Genomic DNA, 17,986 nt, shown 5'->3' on the forward strand with positions numbered 1-17,986 from the left:
TGAGATCGCCCCCGCTCTTGGCAGCACTACAGCAAGATACAAAATATGCTAGAAGAAGAAGAAGAAGAAGAAGAAGAAGAAGAAGAAGAAGAAGAAGAAGAAGAAGAGTAGTAGTAGTAGTAGTAGTCTGGATTCTATATCCCACTTTATCACAACCCTAAGGAGTCTCAAAGCGGATGACAATCTCCTTTCCCTTCCTCTCCCACAACAAACACTCTGTGAGGTGAGTAGGGCTGAGAGACTTCAGAGAAGTGTGACTGGCCCAAGGTCACCCAGCAGCTGCATGTGGAGGAGTGGGGAATCGAACCTGGTTCACCAGATTACAAGTCCACCACTCTTAACCACTACACCACACTGGCTCTCAGACGGATGTGCAAACCCTTTCCTGCTAGTTTTGTGGCTACTACCACCCTATTGAAAATGGCATCACACGGGGTGCATTCGCAAATGCCAGTTAGGTTATTTTCTATGTTGCATGTTGGTTCCTGTCAGGGAACTGCCATCGGAGGGACAGGTGGTGGAGAGGCTCCAGGAGAATAGGAGAGACTCTACAGCAGAAGAAGGAACCAGTAGGGGGAGAGCAGGAGTTCCAGCGGAAAGGGAATCGGGGGAGAGGCTCTGGGATACTTCTAGTGAGAACAGTGAGGAGGTAACAAGACCCCCTTTAGCAACCCCCCCCCTCGCCGGAAGCTGTCACGCAGAAAGTCCAGGAGGCGCATGTCCGTCAAACAACTTTTATGTTGGAGTAAGTTCCGTAGACGCCCACTGTCGGATTCTACCAGCGACTGACGGAGTCATGCTTTGGGGGGCTCCGTTAGTGCCTAGGTTAGGGTGACCAGCCAAACCCCAGAGGGATCAAGCTTTTACGCACAAGCAGCTCATTATCCCATCACAGTTCCTGTCCAAGGCAGTGATTTCAAAATATATCATGGAATCATAGAGTTGGAAGGGTCAACTAGTCCAGCCCCCTGCAATGCAGGAATCCTGTCAATGGCCATCCCTGGGTGGGCTCAAACCATCAGCCTTCTAGTTAACAGTTAGATGCTTTGACCTGTTGAACCACAGAAGCTGCTGTGTATGGTGTGTGTGTGTGTTTTAAAGAAACTTCTGAATGGAAACTATTCGGTAGCTGCTTAATTGCATCACTTGCAATGCCTTACAGCCTCAAGCAACTTTCTAGTTTGACTGCCTGCATGTTTAGGCTATCTTTAAGTGGTCATGATGATCTCCTCCACCAGGTACACTATTGCCTTTCACCAAATCTGTTAGTTTTTGAGGTGCAACTGGACTCTTGGCTCTCTTTCCTCCAATAGGTAATGTGTTTATGCCTCTGAAACAGACAAATGAAAAGACCCAGGCGAAGGTTATGCAGCACATGTGATTACATACTTTCCAACATTTCTCTGATGAAAATAGGGCTATCCTAAGGAAGAGTAGAGGACGCAGGTGGCGCTGTGGGTTAAAGCCTCAGCGCCTAGGACTTGCCGATCGAAAGGTCGGCGGTTCGAATCCCTGCGGCGGGGTGCGCTCCCGCTGCTCGGTCCCAGCGCCTGCCAACCTAGCAGTTCGAAAGCACCTCCAGGTGCAAGTAGATAAATAGGGACCGCTTACCAGCGGGAAGGTAAACGGCGTTTACGTGTGCGGCTCTGGCTCGCCAGAGCAGCGATGTCACGCTGGTCACGTGACCCGGAAGTGTCTCCGGACAGCGCTGGCCCCTGGCCTCTTGAGTGAGATGGGCGCACAACCCCAGAGTCTGTCAAGACTGGCCCGTACGGGCAGGGGTACCTTTACCTTTACCTTTAAGGAAGAGTAGGGCATTCCAGAATCAAATCAGAAACCGAGATGGCTTCTGTATATTCGGAACTATACCTGGAAAATAGGGGCACTTGGAGAGTCTGTACACATTCTTTTAGTTCTTTGATAACCTGATGACTATTTTGGCACATATTTTATGGATATGCAAGAAACATGTTTGTCCAGGAAGCCATTGTGGTTGTGCACATATTTGTAGATGAACAGGAATGTAGATTTAGCTGTAATCCGGAATTCAGAATCTTAGCAAATTGTATAAACCTTTGTGTGTTTGAAGATAAAAATGCATCTTCTTCAGCTCTACTTAGAGTGACTAAACTCAAAGTCTTGCCAGCAGGAGTTTTGCTTAGTTAAGGATTTGGGGATCTCAGTATTTGTTTGAAGGAGATAGGAAATGAAAGCTTTCGCCACTCATGTTCTTCAAACCTTGCAGAAGTTTAATTTTTTAACCCTCAGAGTCACAAATTTCTACTGGTTCAAGAGAAATGACGCTTGGACGTTGCAAGCAGATCTTTGCAACCCCTGATGATCTCAGATAAAAACTTCCGAGGACTACAAATCTAATGATTTTGTCTAATCCTTTTCAATATCCAGTTTTATAGTTAACTATATATTTTAATGATTAGTGAATGGCCCATCTCAAAGCAAATTGCAAAACTAATGACTATTAGATATCAATGAAATGTAGTGTTAGTGGTTGGTATTTAAAAAAAAGATTGGAAGAAATACATTTCAAGACTCTGATCTACATATTACAGTTAAAACAAAATCATTTTCTTCTTTTCGTGGCTATTCTTCTCCCCGCAATAAACATTTCCTTCACATCAAGTCAGTAAGAACTGATTAGGAAAAAGTATCTTAGTTCTCTACATATGATCAAGCTTCAAATTACAGTATTGTGATTACACTACTTTACACCAAGATATTCCAAATCCTTCAATATCAGGATTTCAAGTTAACCCCTAACAGACGACTATTCTCTTGAGATGGCTGCTGGCACAGCTGCAGGGTGTGAGATAATTGGTATAGTCTTTTGCGCCTTTGCTGAAACACACATATATGCACACACACACATATAGATACACACACACACACACACACACGTCTCTGTAAGGGAGACTGGGGAAATTCCCAGGCTAAGAAAGCCAGGTGGACTTCCTAACCTGTATGCTGGAACGTAAACCTGGTATAAAACAGATGTCTGACAACAGGAACAAATCTGAAAGCTGAAGTGTTGGTGCAATAATAAAAAATAGGTTTATAAAAGAAGAATTCTGGGATGCCAAGATCCATGCTTGGGGCAAGTACAATTTGGTGAGAGAATCCCAGTGGAGATTTAAAATCACAAAGTAGCAAAGTAAAGTGTGGACATATAGGCTGTTAGATCTTTAAAATGCCATTGTGAGTTCCAAAGTTTCCCCCTTCCCCTAGCATAGTAAAAGACCAAAAGTTTGGTAAGTTTAAAATAGTTTACTTACTAACTCTCCAAAGGTCAGATTCATGTGCTTTTCCATACAGCAGTCAGAAAAAGCTGCACAGGCAGTAAAACTTGGCTTAGTTACAGAGGTGAAAGTTGCCAAATTCTTGATACAAGAACTTGTTAGAGAGGCTTGTTAGAGTCATGTGGTCAGAACTGAAGCAACCAGCTCAGAACCTCTTCACACGCTTTGAGGTTCTTAGGTAGACTGAGGTACAACAATAGGCTTGATTACTTTCCTCCCAAGGTGAAGGGAAGGGACATCACTAAGACAGCTTACTCTATGCTTTTAACCCCTTCATGCATTAATTAGACTTAAGCATGTTGGTTAGATGAAGCTGGTTATCCCACATGAAGTAAGATGGGTCATTCTAAAAGCTCATGCAATATAGGACTCATCTTACAATTGACTCACTTGACATTTATAATTCTTTTGTTTTATTTTTAAAAGGCAATCAGGTAACCTAATATCTACATTTACAACTTATAATTGACTGCTCCCCCTTTCATCATAAGAGGCAGAAGCTTCAAAAATGAATGGAAGAGTAACTTTCTCAAAAAAAAACACTTCCAAACACCGGCTGGCAATAAGGCTTTCTTCACTGAGATGTGGGTACAAGATAACCCACCTGAACATCATTCAGTTCCAAAGGTTCTCCAAAGAGAAATTATTCATGTTCAGTATTTGTAAATGATCTTGAACAACGTGCAACATTGTTTACCTTGGACAGTGTGCAACAAGAGCATGAAGGCAGAAGCAGCTCCAACATTTAAAATGTCATTTTGTTTGTTTGTTTGTTTGTTTGTTTGTTTGTTGTGTTTATATACTGCTCAATCGTTAGTATTTCTAAATGATGTACATAAAAACAGTCCACCCAAAATTAAACAATAAAGCTGCATCATTAGAATGCCTGCAGGAATAATAACATTTTAGTCACGAGCTGGAAGTTCAGAAAGGAGGCTGCCTTCCTAATCTCAGTTGGGAGGGAGTTACACAAGCTTGGGCCCACTACACGGAATGCAGGGCTTCTGAGCCAGTGTGATGCAGTGGTTAAGAGCGGTGGACTCGTAATCTGGTGAACCGGGTTCGCTTCCGCGCTCCTCCACATGCAGCTGCTGGGTGACCTTGGGCTAGTCACACTTCTCTGAAGTCTCTCAGCCCCACTCACCTCACAGAGTGCTTGTTGTGGGGGAAGAAGGGAAAGGAGATTGTTAACTGCTTTGAGACTCCCTAGGGTAGTGATAAAGCAGGATATCAAATCCAAACTCTTCTTCTTCTTCTTCTACTAGCATTCATGAGTTGTGCATCTGAGCCATGTGGAACTACTAACAAAGACTCCCCCAAAGATATCAGTGATCAGACCAATATATAAGGAATTAGCAGGCAAGAGTATTGTTAGCCCAGAAATGGAAGCAAGAAGAAATTCCGACGAAAGAAGAATGGCAGACGAAATTAATGGACTATGCAGAATTGGACAAAATGACAGGAAGGATTCAAAACCTGCAAGACCAGAGATTGGAAGAAGCATATGAACTATCTGAAGGGCAATTGTAACCAACAAATTACGCTAGTAGGACTACAAGAAGTTTTGTAAGGAGAAATATATGAAGTGTTACAGCTCCCATTGCTCGGTCCCTGCTCCTGCCAACCTAGCAGTTCGAAAGCACGTCAAAGTGCAATTAGATAAATAGGTACCGCTCCGGCGGAAAGGTAAACGGCATTTCCGTGCGTTGCTCTGGTTCACCAGAAGCGGCCTAGTCCTGCTGGCCACATGACCCGGAAGCTGTACGCTAGCTCCCTCGGCCAATAAAGCGAGATGAGTGCCACAACCCCAGAGTCGGTCAAGACTGGACCTAATGGTCAGGGGTCCCTCTACCTTTACTTTACAGCTCATGCTAGCTGGAAGAGAGCCAAGACATGAACCTGGGTTTAGATGACAGGATAAGCCAAACTTTGACATAGAACAGCATGGCACAGCCATAAAAAGAACCAAGTAGGGACAAAGTAGGTGTGAGTTCTTCTCCAGGAACCTGCATGCTTGCACATTCACACTAAACCATGTTTTGGCTTAGCCTGACATGCAGACCAGGGCAGTATGTCACCCCTCTGACTCAGTATAGAAAGAAAACAAAAGCTCAGAGTCTGCGGCACCAGTAAAAGCCTCCACGGGCACCATGGCATCTGCAAGTGCCAAGCTGGCAGCCCTTAATTAGGCAGAATGAAGTGGGCACATCGGGCAGAAGATCTTGGGGGTGGAAAATTGCAAGGCGTTGGGGGAGAGACCCGCTTGTGCCACGTGTTTGCCATGTGCCTTCCATGCTAGCCTGCTGCCCTCGGGTGTGAAATACTCTGTCCTGTCGCCAGAGCTGAAGTAAAATTCAATCGGTCAGCTTCACCTCAAACGGCTCAATGTCTTCAGCCAGTCCTGCCCTGGAGAATCGGTTCAGCATTCTCATGCATCGTTATTCTTTGCCTGTCTGCTCCCAGCTTTTCTGTCATTTATTCAAACAATGCATCTAAACTTTCAGTCAGAATCCTCCAAATCAAAACGTATGTGCAGTCATTTTAGCTGTCATGGAGCAAGGCATACCTTATACTGCAATGGCTGAAGCTGCCTGGAAAGCTGGGTGGAGCCATATCTCCCTGTTTTATTTGCTTCTAAAAGGAAATATATCACAGTGCTTTACACTAGAGCCAGATGAATGATGCTAAATAATCTCTATGACAAGTCTTAGCTGCCACCCATTGTCAGATCCAATACCAAAGCTAAGGGATTAAGTGAATTCTTGTGTTGCGTCTGTGAACCTGATACTGGACCCAGTACAGTGGTACCTATGTTTAAGAACTTAATTCATTCTGGAGGTCCGTTCTTAACCTGAAACTGTTCTTAACCTGAAGCACCATTTTAGCTAATGGGGCCTCCTGCTGCCGCCGCGCTGCCGGAGCACGATTTCTGTTCTCATCCTGAAGCAAAGTTCTTAACCTGAAGCACTATATTTGGGTTAGCGGAGTCTGTAACCTGAAGCGTCTGTAACCTGAAGTGTATGTAACCCAAGGTACCACTGTACTCTACCACTAGACAAGCATTACTGTATCGGCACCCAGAAAGAGGACAACATTTGGCACCCCCTCTTGGTATTTATTATGTTCATGCCTTCCTCCCTCTCATCTTCTATTCTGCACGCTCTTGGCTTGGCGGGGGGACCACCCACACCACCCTAAATCTGGCATAGGAGCTTCTCAGGATTTTCAAGTGGCACATATAATAATAATAATAATAATAATAATAATAATAATAATAATAATAATAATTTTATTATTTGTACCCCTCCCATTAGAAAGGGTCGTCCCAGCCACACTATGGGCAGCTTCCAGCATATACTTACAGTGGTACCTCAGGTTAAGTACTTAATTCGTTCCGGAGGTCTGTACGTAACCTGAAACTGTTCTTAACCTGAAGCACCACTTTAGCTAATGGGGCCTCCTGCTGCTGCCGCGCCGCCAGAGCACAATTTCTGTTCTCATCCTGAAGCAAAGTTCTTAACCTGAAACACTATTTCTGGGTTAGCGGAGTCTGTAACCTGAAGCGTATGTAACCTGAGGTACCACTGTACTAAATTGGATGATGATTCCTCAACTTTAGAGACTCAAAATAGGGCATCACTCAAGTTTCCATTATTTCACCTGGGTTATCTATCTTCCAGCTACATATATAAGCACACCTTTATTGGTCCTTACATTTATTTATCCAGGTTGATCTTGCCAGAGTGACCCACACCAGCCATTTTTACAGGCCTTCAGGCAGTGCTTAACCACCAGTTCATAGAAACATAGAATCTTACAACTGGAAAGGACCCAAGGGCCATCTTGTCCAACCCCCTGCAATGCAGGAATCTCAGCTAAAGCATCCATGGCATTGATAACTGCTTGCTGCTCTGTGTGATTGTGATTCTATGAAATACATTCTGCATTCTTTATACTGAGTGCTCTAAAATGGCAGGAGATTTTGAAAGACTGTTGTTGGGTTTTTAAGATCAGTGGCTTGGCAACAAGGAATTGTATGCAGGTAAGGAAAGAATGACAAACCTAGACAGCATCTTAAAAAGTAGAGACATCACCTTGCCAACAAAGGTCCGTATAGTAAAAGCTATTGTTTTCCCAGTAGTGATGTATGGAAGTGAAAGCTGGACTGTAAAGAAGGCTGATCGCAGAAGAATTGATGCTTTTGAATTATGGTGCTGGAGGAGACTCTTGAGAGTCCCATGGACTGCAAGAAGATCAAACCTCTCCGTTCTGAAGGAAATCAGCCCTGAGTGCTCACTGGAAGGACAGATCGAGAAGCTGAGGCTCTAATACTCTGGGCACCTCATGAGAAGAGAAGACTCCCTGGAAAAGACCCTGATGTTGGGAAAGATGGAGGGCACAAGGAGAAGGGGACGACAGAGTATGAGATGGTGGGACAGTGTTTGCGAAGCTACCAGCATGAGTTTGACCAAACTGCGGGAGGCAGTGGAAGACAGGAGTGCCTGGCGTGCTCTGGTCCATGGGGTCACGAAGAGTCGGACATGACTAAATGACTAAACAACAACAACAACAAGGAAAGAAAATTAAGTTGGTCAATAGAACCAGGGCTGGTTAATAATAATATTTATTTATACCCCACCCGGGCTCAGGGTGGCTAACACCAATAAAATCACAGTAAAAACATAATGGGGGGGCAATTTAAAATGCAGTTTAAAATGAAGCCTCATTTTAAAAGTAGCCAATAAATCAAGACCATAAGGGGAGGGAAATATAAGGGTCAGACTGAGTCCAAACCAAAGGCCACAGCTCTGTCTTGCAGGCCCTGAGAAAAGATGTCAAGTCCCACAGGGCCCTAGTCAATTGTGACAGAGCGTTCCGCCAAGTCGGGGCCAGTACTGAAAAGGCCCTGGCCCTCTCTCCTGTTCTGCAATCCTTCCTTCAGATGCCTGGTTATAGTGGTGATGTGTCTAGATGACTGCACTGGTATAGTGCTCTCTTCTCGATGATGCCGGCATTGCATAACTGGGAGTGCACTGCCATCTGATCAGATGCAGGAAGGGAACAGTCAAAGGCAGACAAAAGTGTGCTGTGTGTGCGCGCGCACACACACACACACACACTACTTGCTTGGGCTGCAGAACACATGCAAGTCTCTCCACAGAAATAAGGAGCCAACATACTTCCATATCAACTAGGAAGCTGACATCTGGTGCATGCATAGTTCCAGATCGACTACCAAGAAAATCCGAAAACAGGATTTTCAAAATGTTGATCATTGTCAACATGTTGGCCACAACCTATCAACCTATGCCCACAGCATAGCAGTGCTTGTGGCATTCTGTGGGGAGTTCTGCTGCCTCCCTATATGCTTCTGCCAGACTATTATCCAAGGAAAGGAGACTGCTAGGACCAGCTAGGAAGGTGTATGTATACTTGAAGAATTGGCATACACACTGATGGGGGTATCAGCATGGTAAAGGGTATGTCTGCAACAGAAAAAGAGCTGGAATTTGGTGCAGGAATAGTGCAAGACACCCTGATCGCTAGAACAGCCTGACCACCTCTGCATAATTGAGGACTGCCGCCAGCACAGAACAAGTCAAGGTACCGATAGGATTAAATTTTTGTGCTGTACCAATTGCTTCCTCATCGCATTTTTACTTCATTCTAAGAGGACAGGACAAACGGGGGGGGGGGGGGAGAGAGAATTCACGAATTTGTAAATTTAAGATTATTTGCAAAATGTGATAGCCTTATAGAAGTCATCTCCCCTACTGAAAATGCATAAAATATATTAAGTACTGTATAAGTATGATATATCAATTAACTGTTTCACAAGGTCTAAAAATATGCAAATTGCTGCACTTCAATTAGAAAAACCTGCATCCTTGGAGAATACTGTAAATCAGGAAATTTGGGAGACATTAAGAGTAATCAGTGAAGGAAAGCATGCACTCTTCCCCGCATCCTATTTTTATACATACATAATGAAATAATTATAGCTACTCTTTTTTATGCCTCTGCAAAAATATTAGAATCTTAAGATCCTTACAATGATAAATTTAATCCACAGTACATTTGCAGACTACATTAATTATATGAAAAAAGAAATCTATTTTCCTTCAATATAAGTAAGTTGAAACTAATTTGGACATGTAAATTAGAAATATGACTTTCAATTGTACCAATGTGTAGGAGCGATTGTTTAGATTAATTGCAGTGATTGTTAATTTGAAAATGCAATAGGTGTTTCCTGCAGAGATAGAAATTCAAGCACATTTGGCTAGTTTCTACCATGCAAATGTGCTCCCACATATTAAGAAAAGTGTGTTTATAACAGAAAGCACTAAAGGGTATTGCTTTTTTTATCTTAGGAACATCATACCCCAAAACTATAACAGAAGAGCAAATCCAGATTTCAGCTAAGCAAAGGGTACCGTCTGTGCCACCACAGATCTGCAATGGGAGATCAATTGTATGAGAGCAACTCCACCCTAAAGGTAAAGGTAAAGGTACCCCTGCCCGTACGGGCCAGTCTTGACAGACTCTGGGGTTGTGCGCCCATCTCACTTAAGAGGCCAGGGGCCAGCGCTGTCCGGAGACACTTCCGGGTCACGTGGCCAGCGTGACAAAGCTGCATCTGGCGAGCCAGAGCCACACACGGAAACGCCGTTTACCTTCCCGCTGGTAAGCGGTCCCTATTTATCTACTTGCACCCGGAGGTGCTTTCGAACTGCTAGGTTGGCAGGCGCTGGGACCGAGCAGCGGGAGCGCACCCCGCCGCAGGGATTCGAACCGCCGACCTTTCGATCGGCAAGTCCTAGGCGCTGAGGCTTTAACCCACAGCGCCACCTGCTGTGCAGGTGCCACCACAGCACCACCCTACTCCCCTATTAAATTTCCCTGTATATATAAAGCAAACTCATCAAGGAGAAGTTGAGCGAAACTTAGACTGAGTCACATTCAGACCTTTATGTCTGACTGCGCCACATGACCTAACGTTTAAGGCAGCCATCAATATGCCTATGTGCTAATTTGCTTACTGATGTTCACCTTTCGTTATGGCTAATCACCACTAAAGCAAAGCCACTAATCTATTTCACTTAAAATCCAACATGCTTCTGTTCTGGTTGATGCTATGTACAGTACATAATCTAGGACGCTCACTATTGCCAACATAGCAATGGCTATCCAGGGTTTCAGACAGGAAGACATTACTAGCCCTACCTAGATTGAAGTTAGGACCTTCTACATGGAAGGCATATTCTCTGCCACTGAGCTAGGGCCCTTCCCCCCCACACCAATAAAATGTTCTTCCTGATCTTTTGTCGAAATCCCTCTTCTTGCAATTTGAAGCTGTTGGTTCAGGTCCCTCCCTCAAGAGCAAGGGCAGTGGACATGACACCCTCTTTGTCCAACAACATCTGAAATGCACCACATTGAAATTGATGTACCGCTGGTATATTACATCTGTCAAACTAGCAAAAATGTACAGAGTGAGAAGTAAAGTCTGCTGGAAATGCAAAACAAAAGACTGAGAGTTTTTTCACATGTGGTGGACATGTGAAAAAATGAAAAAAAAGGGGGATGTGATTTATAACGAATTGAAAAAATTGTTTAAATATTGTTTAAAAAAACCAGAAGCCTTTTTGCTGGGATTGATAGGAGACGAAATAAGAAAAACAGACGAGAGGTTATTTATGTACGCTACGACTTCCGCCAGAATCTTAGTAGCCCAAAAATGGAAAACTCAGGAAATACCAGCATTAGTGGAGCGGCAGACAAAAATGGTTGAATATGTAGAATTAGCAAAACTAACACATAGGATCCGGAACCCAGAGGAAACAAAGTTCAAAAAGGAGTGGCGTAAATTTGTTGAATATATAAGTAGCAACTGTAGAAGTTTAAAGACTGTAGTAGGATTAAAATAAATTTTGTGATATGGATAGAATGTAATTAAGAATCTGTGGGAAAAGAGAATAATACGAAAACCTGTTGAAGGGAGGGAGGGAAGTCCACACGCGATAGAGCATTTAGAAAATAAGCAAACATATGATTGTGGAATATTTGAGTATTTATTTTGTTTGTGTTTTTTGAAAACTCAATAAAAAGCATTTATAAAAAAAAAATTGAAATGCACCACATTGCTCCATCATCTATGTAACAGCCTTTAAAATATTCAAAGATTGCTACTGTATTGCCTTTTTAAATTATAGAGAGGCGCCATGGCTTCTTGTAATATAGACACTAGGTGGTCAATGCAACCTAGAATCGAAACAGTCTTTTTAGCCATTGCATCACAGTGCTGACTTCTGTGCAGCCTGTTGTCTGCTGAAGCCCCTAGACTCTTTTGACATGTAGTACTGACAAGCTAGGTGCCAGCCGTCCTATATCTGTGCATCTTATTATTCTTATCTCAACGCACCCTTTTGCATTTATCTCTGCTGAAATTTGTTTTGCTAGTTTTGGCCCAGTCTTCCGTACAGTGGTACCTCGGGTTACATACGCTTCAGGTTACAGACTCCGCTAACCCAGAAATAGTATCTCGGGCTAAGAACTTTGCTTCAGGATGAGAACAGAAATCGTGCTCCGGTGGCGCGGCGGCAGCGGGAGGCCCCATTAGCTAAAGTGGTGCTTCAGGCTAAGAACAGTTTCAGGTTAAGTACGGACCTCTGGAACGAATTAAGTACTTAACCTGAGGTACCACTGTACTAGATAAGTCTTCTAAAAGAAGTGTAATGAATGGCCTAACCTGTTTTGTTGCCTGGAACAAAACAGGAAATCACACACACCAAGTCAACTTGCATAAGGCAGTAAAATGTTCCACAAGAGCTCCACCCCTCCCAGATAGTAAAAATACAATTATAAACGAATAAATATTTACTGCCCTTTTATGACATTCAAAACCAGCTGCTTGAAGCTGCTATCTCATTCTGCCTAATGGTAGGACTGGCCCTGAGCAACGCACAGCATCCTCTAACTGGCTTTACGGCGCAGTAGTATCTTGAATCAGTACAACTATGATCATACATCTATGCTAAATAAGTGATGTACATAGATTAAAATGCATGCTTATATAAGCTAGCTTTATTTAAGCAAATGAGATTTCTGATAAACATGCAAATGGGAATTTTAACAGCAATTTATAAACCACAAATCCTATTCTCATTACTTATGCAAACCATCATAGTTTTGTCATGCTTTACTACATTGCCTTATCATTTTATCCATGGTACTTCCCCTCTGTTGCTTTCCATTTTCCCTCCCTGTCATCTGCATTTTCTGGGTGCCTTTTTAACATCCTTCTCTCTGTTATTTTACTCTTTAAGGTAATATAGGATTTGACAAGAACATCTTGATCCCTCTGCCCCTCAAAATCATACATATGTAACTAGAGAATAACTAGAACAGCTCTAATTTGTGATACATAATTACTGGAAAGCTTAAAGATATTATCGCACTTGAGCATGACCCTAAGGGCATTCTATGTCTTCAAAACAGAACATTAGATACCTAGATATTCTAAAATATTTTTTTCAAAGTCTTCTAAGCTTAGTTAACTGATTATGTTCACAAGGTTGCGTCAATATTTATCTTTTCTTTTTTACTTATTCTTCATGCCGGCTTGTCACTGAGTTGAATATTGTTTCTTCACACCTCTCTTTAATATAACATAGCTTCAAAGAAACCTGGCGTGTCTATTTAGCCATTTGATCAGAATACATTGACAGAAGAGAATCAAGAACAAATCGGAAAGTTGTTAAGTAAAAGGCAAAAGATTTATACGATCTGTTTTCTATACCACCTGCATTATAAATTCCCAAGGTCCCAGGCCCAGTTTGAAATGCTTGATTTTACTTTCAAATTCCCTTGGTGAGTAGCAGAAGGACTGCTTTCTCTATCTGCGCTTATGTGTTACAGAATGCTTTCCCCAGAAAAAACTACTTGCCACCTACTTCGTTGTCTGATCAGCACCAGTCAAATACCTTTTTGTTTCTATCTTATCCGGGTTTGAAGTTGGTTTGCAACTGATGCTAAAGATGGGAATTTTGATATTGGTATATCTGCAAGCCAAGTGTTAAATGAAGTTGTTGCAGCTGACAACAGAAGTGAGGGGGATTTTGCCCTGGAGAGCATTCATGGGGCCTATGTCTATACCAGTCTGGTCCACTGAAGGGAGGGAGGGAAAGACTGAAATATGAATCTTTAATATTTTTAGGGGGGGTTAACTATAAGAAATATAGGCTACAATATTAGCTCATATTTATAAGCTTAGGCTTTGACTTGTGCTGTAAGTTTGCAATTTAGTGGCTGAGGAAGTGTCTTTAAATGTTAGCTGGAGAGAGATGCTCTTTTTGAAAAGTAATTATACTGTAATGCAGATGGCAGTAATAACAATTAGACAAGATAAGGTCTCATGGCAATCTTCACGAACCAAACCAAAAGTAGCACCGAATCGTAAAAGACCAAACATGAAGAAGGCTGCAATGCAGCAGTTATCAATGTGCTACCAGAAGTGATGGGACTAAAATTACAAACACGGAAAGGAGCGGACATGCTGAAGGTTATGCACTTCATATGTTTAAAGGATTCTTAATCCTAGACTAATCCTTTTCTGTTTCTATTTGATCTTGCATTTCATAATACACTGAGTGTTAGAAGAACATTTGTTTGGATATTTGAATTCTATCTCCTGCATGTTTCGGGATTTACACAATCACATAGGGGTTTGCTCTCGTTTAGTGATAGGCTTTCTTCCTATCTCCCCAAAGTTGTTGAACTATCAAAATTCCTGAAGAACCATTAATCCCCATTAACAGATGACTTTCAAGATGAGTTGAACTGAAATCAAAAGAAAGAGCATGTCAAAAATGTCATGTTTGCAGGTGGACCTTTTTTTGTCCCTTTCCAAAAGAAATGAATAGTTAGTGATAAATTGGGAACCTCAGATACTGAAAGAAGATTCTCAGCAGACCGTGCTGAACTGAAGCTGCCCATCTGAAGAAAATCTATCTTGTTTTTAGCTTTAATGAGCCTTCTAAAAACCTAAATACAACCAAAGCGGAGTACTCATGTCAGACCCACAGCAACAGGTGTGGGGCAGAGAGAATATATTGAGGATAGCACCTTATCTTTCTGTTTTCCAATGCATAAAAATAACAACCTGTCAGCTACCTTTTGCAGGTTGCTTTTAACAAGTTGCAGAGCAAAATGAAGTTTGACCTCCATTTCCCAGCTGCTCTGCTGATGATAAATTCAATGCAGATGGGCTGGATGAATGGGATACACCTTGTAGAATACCAAACCCATGAAGAGTTATTGCAGGTATGGATCTCTTCACATTTTTCATTGCATCCATTGTGTCATTCTTCCCCTGTCTTCTGAAAGGCTAATTTTTAATTTAGCAATTAAGATTGATAGAGGCGAAAACTTCAGCAAATTTTCTCATATGACTGATTAAATTAGTGGATAAATTAACAAATTGTCGCCTAACTTTTGTGGGTCATTGCATTTTTATCATAAACTCTTTGATACTTCTCCAGGTCAGGAATGAACATATAAACATGTACATAATCATGTAACAAGAGCTGTGCTTTCATCTTTGGAGTTTACACCTTCCATCACGGAACGCAGTAGCTTAGGTTTTGTCACGATCAAGTCCTCAGTTTGGCCTTTTTTGGCACTACATAACTAATGAGATTTCTTACCACCACCACCACAAGTTGCAGTGTGATTGGTCACTCTGGCATTTTAACACGCCTCTTGGCAAATACAGTCAGGCTTTGTGTAGGACTTGTGTTTCTCAAATGCTGGGGCTGCTATTTAGCCCTCCTGGCTGCTTTTGTTTGTCTGGCTCTTTAATCCCCCTTCCTTCTTCAAATTCCATCCATCCACCTGCCTCCCTGCACGACTATTCTATTTGTCTTGTGCTTGAGTGCCAGTCCAGAGTCAGCATTTGTAGAAGGCCAAATGGAACCTTATTGGCGTCTTAGGTCTCCTGACTCTTTGAGGCTACAGTATTCAGTCTGACAATCTGCAAGATGGACATTGCAGCAGAGATTAGTCCAATTATCCTACAACCTGTCTCAGTGACACACAGAGTAAGGTGCCAGAGCTTGTGGCTTGTTCTGCTCACCTGTAATGCACCTGGACTTCCTGGAATTTAACTGGAGTTGCCTTGTGTTTGATTCCTGAGACTAGCACATGGCAATGGAGCCAAGTCCATCAGCATGCTCTTGAAAGGAGTGACCCAAGGTACCGTATTTTTCGCTCCATAAGACACAATTTTTTCTTCCTAAAAAGTAAGGGGAAATGTCTGTGCGTCTTATGGAGCAAATGCGTGGTCCCTGGAGCTGAATTGCCCAGGAGTGAAAAGCAGATCAAGAGGGAAGGGGGTGTTGAAACAAAGCCGCTGATCATTTGCCGATCAGGGAGAGAGATAAGGGCCGCTAGAGATAAAGGAGGCTGCCTGGGAGGGGGGAGATAAAGACAACAAACTTGCAAAGGGGAGAAACAGGAAGACTAAAGCAATAAGGAGAGAAATTAGAAGAAATGGAGGAGCAAAAAACTGCTCAAGCTAAGACACTAAGGCAAACAAGAGGGAAGGGAGTGTTGAAAGGAAACAGCTGATCGGTGGGATCGGAAGAGAGATAAGGGACGCTAGCAGAGGCTGCCTGGGAGGGGAGAGGTAAAAGCCCATGGATCCTCAGGATTTTTACATGGAGTCACCCCAAATTCACCATCAGTTCACATAGCATGTCCATGGCTACAGCCTGCACCAAAAAAATCATACATCCACTGTTTCGTTCAGAATATTATTTTTTTTTTCTTGTTTTCCTCCTCTAAAAACTAGGTGCGTCTTATGGTCAGGTGCACCTTATGGAGCGAAAAATACGGTAGTTAATAAAGGAAGAAGACTTTATATGCTACTTCATATGGTATGTTGGCACGCTGTTTCATAAAGGCAGATATAGAGTGAAATAGAAGGAAGTAAAGTTCCATATTCCAAGTACTCCCCTTTTTTACCTTGCCATTTCCAGTTCAGAGATAACAGCATTCCCCAGCCTATCACAATGGGACCACGCAGGGCAGCCATAAGGTTTGCAGCCCAACAGCCTTCTCTCATTTGTGAGAACTGGGAGCTCTACGTGGGAGCTCTCCCCAGGACTTCTGAAATTGCAAAATAGTCACCACTAAATTCCATTAAAAAGCACTGTCATTCGATGAACCGATTTGGAATTCCCATCTGTGGCAAGGAGCAAGTCCCCTATCAGGAAAGCTTGTGGCATCTGGGACTTCTTGGTTTAGAGAAAAGGCAAGTAAGTGGCAATATGATAGAAGTTTGTAAAATTATGCACTGCATGGAGAAATCAGATAATAAAAATATTTTTTAATTTATACCCCACCCTTCCAGGTTCAGAAAACCGGGCTCAGGGTGGCTAACAACAAATTTAAAACACTTAATTGATGCAACAAAAAATAGCATAAAATACAGTATAAAACGAGAATAACAATAAATTCAGAATTCAAAAATCAATTTAGGGGGAAATCCATCCAATAAACATTAGATGATCACCAGGACTAGCTGGCTAAATTAGTCCTATTTGGGCCAGCGGGGAGATTAGGCTAAATTCAGATTGAAAGCCAGGCAGAATAGCTCTGTCTTACAGGCCCTGCAGAAGGAAGTTAAATCCTGAAGGGCCCTGGTCTCATGTGACAGAGCATTCCACCAGGTTGGAGCCATCACTGAGAAGGCCCTGGCCCTGGTGGAGGATAATCTGACTTGTTTAGGGCCCAGGACCTCTAAACTATGATTATTCATGGACTTTAAGGTCCTCTGTGGGGCATACGAGGAGAGGCGGTCCCGTAAATACGAGAGCCTAAGCCACAAAGGGCTTTAAAGGTCAAAACCAGCACCTTAAATCTGACCCTGTACTCCACTGGGAGGCAATGCAGCTTGAAAAGCACTGGGTGAATATGCTCCCATGGCAGACACCCCGTGAGGAGCCTCGCTGCAGCATTCTGCACCCGCTGGAGTTTCTGGGACAGCTTCAAGGGCAGCCCCGTGTAGAGTGAGTTACAGTAGTCAAGCCTGGAGGTGACCGTCGCATGGATCATTGTAGCCAGGGCGGGGCGGGAAAGGTAAGGGACCAACTGCTTAATGCGGCGAAGATGGAAAAAGAATAGAGAAAAGTTTTTTCTCCTGCTCTCTTAACACTGAAACTCATGGGCACTCAATGAAACTTGAATGTTGGGAGATTCAGGGCAAATAAAAGAAACTGATTCTTCCTTCAGCACATAGTTATACCATATCCTACAAGAGGGAGTGATGGCCATCAACTTGGATGAGGGTAAAGGAGGATTAGACAGATTCACAGAGGATCAGGCTATCAGTGACTACCAGCTACAATGGCTATGTTCAGCCTCCACAGCTGTAGGTGGCGATGCTTCCAAGTACCATTTGGTGTGTTACGGAAATTACGGGGGGGGGGGGGCACATCTTTAAAGTTAAATATTACAAATATTATGCCTGAATATATCCTTTCAACTTGACAGCTCAGGGAAGTCACCTAGCTTTAAAAGTAATATAAAATCATCTCCTTTCCCAGTTTCCTCCATTCCAAAGCTATTTTCCCCTTGAAAAGGGACTCCAGGAAGTTCCCAGAGGTGAC

At 42.8% G+C, this 17,986-nt stretch overlaps 1 protein-coding gene across 2 annotated transcripts in view; it reads right to left on the reverse strand.

Annotated features, from left to right (window-relative positions):
• The window catches only part of PPARGC1A (PPARG coactivator 1 alpha), a 658,152-nt gene that overhangs the window by 422,033 nt on the left and 218,133 nt on the right, over positions 1-17,986 (reverse strand). The window lies entirely within an intron of this gene.

Source organism: Podarcis gaigeae (assembly GCF_964106915.1).
Source record: "Podarcis gaigeae genome assembly, chromosome: 9".
In the NCBI taxonomy this organism is placed as follows: domain Eukaryota; kingdom Metazoa; phylum Chordata; class Lepidosauria; order Squamata; family Lacertidae; genus Podarcis; species Podarcis gaigeae.